Raw genomic sequence first — 7,458 nt, 5'->3', positions numbered from 1 at the left:
TACACACATGCTTCTCTTTGATTTATACAATTTCAGGAATAAAATACCTCTTTGGAAGAACTCGGGTAAAACATTTCAAAATCTTATTTTGAAAAACTGCAAACCCTATTAGATCTTAAATGGCCTCCTCATCTTCAACACTCACAGGAACAGACTCTAATCTGAGGTCTGTCTCTCTGCCAGACTGCAGTTTCTATAACCTCCAGTAGAGGGCGACATCGGCTCTCATGTATTCTCTGCACACTGGTTTCTAGTTTCTCTCAGCTGCAGATTTAAACAAAATAAAAGCTGTGTGACACATCAGATATTCTCATATACTCTGCATTATCAGACAAAATTTATTATCATCACATGACATTACAGACCTCCTGTCAGTTCAGTTGTCATTACTGAATTCATACTTTTTTTTTCTCTTGTTGAATTTCTATGTTAAGATAAATTGAAACATCATTTTAGGAACCCTGGCCTGGACACTTGACCCCAAAGTGCGAGTAACCCTCGTACTTCTAAATCAATACAAGCGTTGGGATTAATCCATCTGAATATCAGAATTTAAGCCCACATGAAAATAGATCATCTAATAAATATTGCTCTCACAGCGATCCTGATATTGCAGTTATCACAGAAACCTCGCTTGGGTGGACAGCAGGATTGGCAGAGGTGGGGGGGCTGCTGTATTTGTTAAAAACAGTTTTCATATTTCCACCATGGAAGCAGTATTAGTACCTAAATAAATTGTAAAGACCTTCTTTCTCAATATGTACACAATGAGATTCTTATTTTAGGTGACTTCAATCTTGATTGGTAACTCTTCTAAAGATATAAAGAAATGATGCAATAATGACTGAGCCTACCAGAACCAGTCCGAGATACCCAAACACTGCCACATTAATGGGTCTCATCCTGACAAACTGAAGTGAAACCAGTATAGCCTCTGGAGTTTTTGGGAAGCAGTGATTCCTGTTCAGTTCAGTGTGTCGCTGGAAGAGACGAGGCTTCACTGTGGCTTCACTGTCACCAAACAGAAATGTGTTCATGCTGAAGGGCGATCAAACAGTTCCATTCTTCCTTTAAGTCTTTTAATATTACACATGTTTCTCTTATATATGATGACCTGCATCTGACCTAAACTTCACTTTATTATCCCTACAACTCGTTTTTGAATTTACAAGTTTTCTTGAAATCTGGGTCTCAGGTTCCAGTTTGAGAAAGTTTCAATTCTTACACAAGAATAAAGATAGAGGTGTGTAGAAAGAGGAAAGGGATATTACACAGGGACTTATATTCATTTACTTCTCTTCTCTTTCATTTTTACAAATATTTGTTTTTTTGTCATTTGTTGATGACAAAGCCGGGCTTTTTCTGACTGTCTTTATTTCACAGCAGAGTGTTAATTGAAATGTTTTTGTGTGTTTAAAATATCCAGAATGACCTCGGCAGCGTGTTAAAGCTGTTTGACCCTTTTCAGGATCCCAGAAGAGCGTTTTTTTTAAGAAATCTGTTTGGGCTCCTTTGAGACCTGCTGACAGTCAAATTCAATGAAAACATGATACTAAACATCCCGGCAAACACTCCCGACTCCTCTCAGAGAAACCATGGCTTTCAAAGTCAATTGTGTCCCACGTGAAGAGCCGGCCTTCGTGTCCCCGTCTGGAGCCCTTTCACGTGCTAAAATAAGAGTTTCACCCTCTCGCTCCGAGTCGACATGAGCAAAGTGAGCGCCGTGAAAAGACCAGAGAGAGAGAGCGCTTCTATTTGACGACGAGCAGCCTCGAGTCTTGTGTCTGTGTGACACTATGGGCCTCTACAAAAGCATGTCCTTTCTCCTGCTGCAGTACAACAGGGAGGGGAAAGAAAGGAGTTAGTGCATGATGGAGGGGGGGGGGGGGGATGATGAGTAGGGGGGGTTCTTGCTTTTGAATCTGACCCGGCGCAGATGTACAAGGCAGGAGGATTAGACTGCGGGTGTATGTGACATTCACCCGGGTTCGGTCCTCGCTCCGTTGTGGCCCTTTGTGGCACCCAGCAGCCTCGGGGTGGTAAGCTGCCGGCCGGCGTGCCAATGGGCCTCAATGTGCAACAATGGTGGTACACCCCAGTCATCACCACCTCCCCAAAAAACCCCTCCAACCTCTCAGTCCCAGACTCACCCCTCCTCACCCAGTACAACTCACAACACAGAAAATGTGCGAGGGGAGCTAATGTCAAGCATGTACTACAGAGCAGGATTAGCGGTTAGCATGCTATCTTCAGGCGGAGCTCGGACTGTAAGAAGGTGGTCCACTTCTCACCAGGGTACATCTGGGATCTACCTGCACACCCAACCTGGTCCTGGTTGTTCAAAAGATTTAATCTCTTTAAAAATGATCGAGAGTATTGAAACTCAATTTGATTAGTTCAAGTTGTAACTCAAAGATCATACAGGATCATACAGGATCAGTATGACCGGGGACCGCTGGTAGTTTTGGAATAACCCCGCTGTGTTTAGTGCGATGCATTCAGTGCCGCAGTTTGGGCTGTTGCCTCACAGCGATGAGGTTCCTGGTTTGAATCCCCGTCTGACAGGAGCCTCTCTGTGTGGAGTCTGCATGTTCTCCCCGTGCATGGCGTGGGTTCTCTCCGGCTTCCTCCCACAGTCCAATCACACGCTGGTTAGCTTACCTGCTGACTCTAAATCATCCGTAGGTGTGAGTGTGGCTGGTTGTCTGTCTCTATATATCAGCCCTGTGATTGGCTGGTGACCAGTCCAGCGTGTAAACCCGCCTCGGCCAATGACAGCTGGGATGGACTCCAGCCTCCTGAAACTCCGAACAGGAAAAGATAATTTATGGAAAAGTCACCATTTGTTTTTCCCTGTTTGTTCATTTATGCACTTTTTAAACGTTTTATTTGGCATTATGACCATAAGTGTCATTCTCTCAGCCAATGAAAAGCTTCATCTGAGCTTAACTGAGTCACTTAAGGTTGATGTGTGACATGTAGGGAAAAACAGACTTTTCTTCAAAACCTGCAACAAATCAACAAAATCCTGAAGGGACTACTTTTGTTTTTGAGCATTCAAGTGTTTTAAGTGATTTTTTTTTTTTCCCTCATTTTGACAAAGTTATATAAATCACTTCCTGGTCCTCACAAATCATACATCACCCAGAGCTGAAAGAGAGGCGGGAGGGAAGGAGAGGGACAAGCACATATTCTCAGAGCGCATTGTGGACAGGAATGCCATTGAATTTGGGTGTCTTTTTTTTCACGCGCCAGCCTCTTTTGTGTGCAGGCTAAGGAAGTCCATTGTGCGGCGCAGACACCCTGAGAAAAGAGGCGAGCTTGGAGCCGTTGTCTGCCGGTGCTTCTGCGGCGCTCGCTCCCTAAAAAGACTTGAATGAAGCTCTGCCATCGGAAGCAGCCGGCCCTGAACCCAGAGACAATGACGCCGAGCGACTTTGAAGACCCGCAACAATTAAAAATGCAGCTTCACTGTATTAATTATGCATTCACGCTTTTGTTTGTTTTTTTGAGATGAGAAGGGAGCTTTTTAGATTCAACAGGTCAGAGGCACCGAGAGATTACAGTGGATAAAACATACTAATACTAGTTGGAATCGTGCTGTGACTGAGGGAGAGGTGTGTGAGGGTGAGGGATTACGTACTCTCAAGTAAACTTTTTTTACTTTGGAAAGAAGATGATAAAAGACGATCCAGAGAGGTCAGCAAACTGTGAGTTGCTTCTTGAAGGCCTCTCTCTCTCTCTCGTGTGCAGACGGGACACAGAGCAGCTGCTCAAGAGTCGCCAGCAAACAGTTCTCGAGGACTAGTTGGATTTTCCCACCTTTACAACCAAATCTGTCACATTGAGAACAGAACAGCATCTAACGTGGAGTCTCCCCCTGCTGGCCGAGAGACAAATGGTCGGATATTAAAACAGTCATGGAGGAGGTAGCTGTATATCGCCGTTGTTATGATGCGTTCATGGCCTTGACTCTGAGACATGGACTCAAACTGACGGGATTGATTTGAGCTCGATGGAAGAATTAAATCAGTAATCATGACTTCGCCTGCTGGAAGTGGACTTTGAAGGGTCTCGTTTTCCATTTTGCAGTTGCTGTCTTTTTATTTTTTTTTTATTTTGATACCATAGTGGACAACAGGGAGGATACATATCCTCTTTGGCCACGCCCTTTATAATGGTCTCTTGATCTCACACATGCACTCCTAAAAATATTTAGATAATTTCAGGGGGCGACGGGGGGGGGGGGGGCGACGGGGTCTCCTGACTATATCCAGTGTTGATAGATTCAATCCCACGACTCTTTGTACGGTTGACGTTCAGCGGCACAGCTCCGATTTACGTCTTCTGTAGAATAACAAAACAAGCCGTCGCAGTTTCTCTTCTCGCTGCTCGAACGCAGTCGGCACAACATTCACGACGGCGTGTTTCGGGGGTGCAGTCGAGGTCATGGGTGACGTGTGTTGGCAGCGTGTGACTCTCCGTGTGTTGGGAATAAAAGCAGAGCTGCGTGAATGAAGGAGCGGCTGAATGCGGAGCTCATTAGTGCTGCAGGAGACTGTACGAGGAGAGTCAGAGATCGTGTAGCTGTAGAGAACTCAGAAGTGCTTCAACACATTCCTGCCTCTTTATGAAGGTGATCTGTGACCCCATCTGTCCCAAAATAGACTGTTTTCCATTGTCAGTATGTGTGTATTATGTGTGTGTGTGGAGGCTAATACTGAGCATATCGGACCTCTTGTCTCCTAAAGAGGAACTTGTTGTCAGTTGAGGGTCCGCTTAGTGCTCGTATACTCTCCCAGAGATAAAAGCGAACAGACCTGCTGTTTCCTGAAGCCTCCTCCACAGGAGAGGCTGGAAGAGGAGCGTTTTTGTTTCGCCTGCCGGTATGCAGAGAGCCGCCTGGACGCACAAAGACCACGGTAATAACAGTTAATCTTCCCAAAAGTTCAATGGCTGCCAACCAACCAGTCGACCAACCAGGCTGAGAGGCAGAGCGGGCCCGACAATGGCTGACCAACATCAAAGTCAGAGGCGGCGCGGAGCGGCCGGTTCCCATCACCTAAATCAACAAGTCCTGGGCGGAAAGTAAACATGTAGAGTTTACAGAAAGAGTCACATTTGACTGTTTGGACTCTTTAATGTACCACGACAGACGTTTTAGCCCCTTAATGAATCACCCAATTACATCGTTTAACCTCAGAGTGTTTCCTTTGGAGGGGAAGTTAGAAGTCCATCAGGATTTGAATCTGACCTTCTCTGTGGCGTTTAGAGTGAAAACAGCCGTGTCATCAAAGAAAAGTAGAAAATCTAGGAACTTATGTTGTAAAAAAATCACTTCATTTAAACAACTTTTAATGTCTCTTCACTCAAAATACCTTTTTTTTCCACTCTCTGTCCGAGCCGATGAGGATCTCCCCGGGGCTCTGAACCTGACTGCTACCAGCTCCAGCGTCTGACCTTTGACCTCTCTGATGTGGGGTTGTTCTTACAGTGAGGGGGCGGGGGGGGTTAATGACACCCGGTCTGTTCAGTAATATGACCTCATTACCTCAATCCGTGTATTGATGTGGGGGCGGGGCTTATCCTCAGTGTGACTCTGTCACTGCTGTTTCTGGATCATTTCACACAAATCAAAGGAGATGCAAGTTGCTCTTTGAACTTGTGTAAATGTGTTCGGATCAATGTTGTTCAAGGACTCAGGTAAAGGAATATTTGAGCAGGAAGCTGAACACTCACCTAAATGAGGAAGGGCAAACGTCGTCCATTCACTTTCATAAAAAGCAGCATTGACTCTGGTTTAATATGTTGACCTGCGTTAACTTGAAGCCAGGGCGGAGCTGAGGAGGAGCACAAAGCTTAACACGGTGAGAAACAACACAAACTTATCTGATGTCCTGAAAATAAAACACGCCCTGGGGAACTTTCCCTCTGGAGGTTTGTTGTTGTTTGTCAGTTTCAATGAGAGCTAATCTCTTTCCCACGAAACATCATCCGAGGGCGGGAGCCGTCCGTGGATCTGAAAGGTCTTTAAAAGATAAAAAAAAAAATCTCAGCATTATTTTTTCTGTTTGTGTTGAAACGAAGACGGAAAAAACTTTAAATTGAGCTAAAGATGGAAACACAAACGAATCCGCTCTCCTCCAGCGACACCTCCTCGCGCTTCCCTGCGAAGGAGTCAAAAATCGACCTCGGCTCGAGCTGCAATCATGGGTGCATTGTTACAGTGTGTTAGCATGCTAATGTTAGCGCTCTTTCGTTAGCTTGTAGCTTCACGTAAACTGACACAGAATGATGTAAAAACTCTTCATCCAATAATCAGTGAGTATGTTCTTCTTCTTGACTCAAACAGCTTTTATACACAAGGGGAGGAGCCATGTAAACACAGCTCTGACAACAACACAGCCAGCAGGACTCCAGCTTCTCCCTCACTGGAGACAGTCAGGACTCACACACACACACACACAGGAGAGACTTGGTTTCTGCTTTTAGATAGATGAGGTATCTTGAGGATAAATGTCAAGCCAATGAGACGGTCGGGGTCATAATCGTATATAAACAGTCTCCTGAATCTTTCTTGCGTGAAGTCAAGTATCTACAATTTTTCTCAAAACCAACGAACAGTTTTTGGCCTCTTTTTTAAGCAGCGTTTTTTTATCCTGATTATATTTCCATTGTTTTTTTTCTGTCATTAAATATAATAAAAGGTAAAATTCCTTGTCAAAGAAATGGCGTCTAACCATGTCGAGGTCATCTCAGGTTACAGATCCACGTTTGAGAAAGTTTGTAGGTTTGTAAGTCAGAAAACTCTCTGAAAGCTCCTAAAAGAAGAGAAGCCTGAATGGAGGCTCTGTGGGAGAACAACTAATTTTATTAGCCCCCCCTTGGAAACATTCACCCTAACAAGTGGAAAGCAGTTTCTGCATAAATTAAAGATAATCCAGAGTAAATTATGCAAATGTATTCGCTCAGATAAAGACGGGGGTGGTGTGGTCGTTTATTGTGAGGTGAAAAAAAAAAAAATCTGAGCCAGTGGTTGAAACTGAGCTGAGGGGAAGTTTATTTAAAAGTCTGTGAGGACAGAACGTGGTGACGTTGCATCATCTGTAAATCGCAGAGCGTTTATTATAATATGAATCAATATTAAATCATCTTTAAAACGTCTATCGGAGGATTTCTCAGGGTGACGTCTTTACAGACAGTCATCACTTTCCCCCAATATATCATTTAAATCAACGCGCTGCAGCCAAAAAGGACGAATGTTTTTAAATAGCAACGTGTTGCAGTCAGGGTTCCCCCTTGTGGCCATAAGCAGACTAACGTTTATATTTGTTAGTTATTTTGCACAAAACTGCCTCCATGCCTTTATTTTGAAAGACAGTATGGGCTAGATTTAAAAATCGTAGAGAGAGGAGCTGAGGGTCAGAGTTGAACCTGGGCCACCCCTTTCAAGGACGA

The 7,458-nt window shown here is 44.3% G+C and overlaps 1 protein-coding gene and 1 long non-coding RNA gene across 3 annotated transcripts in view; one reads left to right on the top strand and one right to left on the bottom strand.

Annotated features, from left to right (window-relative positions):
- LOC306825597 overlaps positions 1-3,820 on the top strand; it is a 32,206-nt gene extending 28,386 nt beyond the window's left edge. Inside the window, exon 5 of one of the 2 annotated variants that reach the window (XR_013779293.1) lies at positions 3,754-3,820. This is a non-coding gene — a long non-coding RNA (uncharacterized lncRNA). Of the gene's footprint in view, positions 1-3,271; positions 3,497-3,753 lie in introns of those variants that run through there. The other variant, XR_013779294.1, reaches the window with a different exon arrangement.
- The window catches only part of LOC306825238 (troponin I, fast skeletal muscle-like), an 89,956-nt gene that overhangs the window by 63,984 nt on the left and 18,514 nt on the right, over positions 1-7,458 (bottom strand). The window lies entirely within an intron of this gene.

Source organism: Symphodus melops (assembly GCF_947650265.1).
Source record: "Symphodus melops genome assembly, chromosome: 6".
Lineage (NCBI taxonomy): Eukaryota > Metazoa > Chordata > Actinopteri > Labriformes > Labridae > Symphodus > Symphodus melops.
The sequence above is the reverse complement of the archived record's forward strand: the minus strand, read 5'-3'. Positions and strand labels throughout refer to the sequence as shown.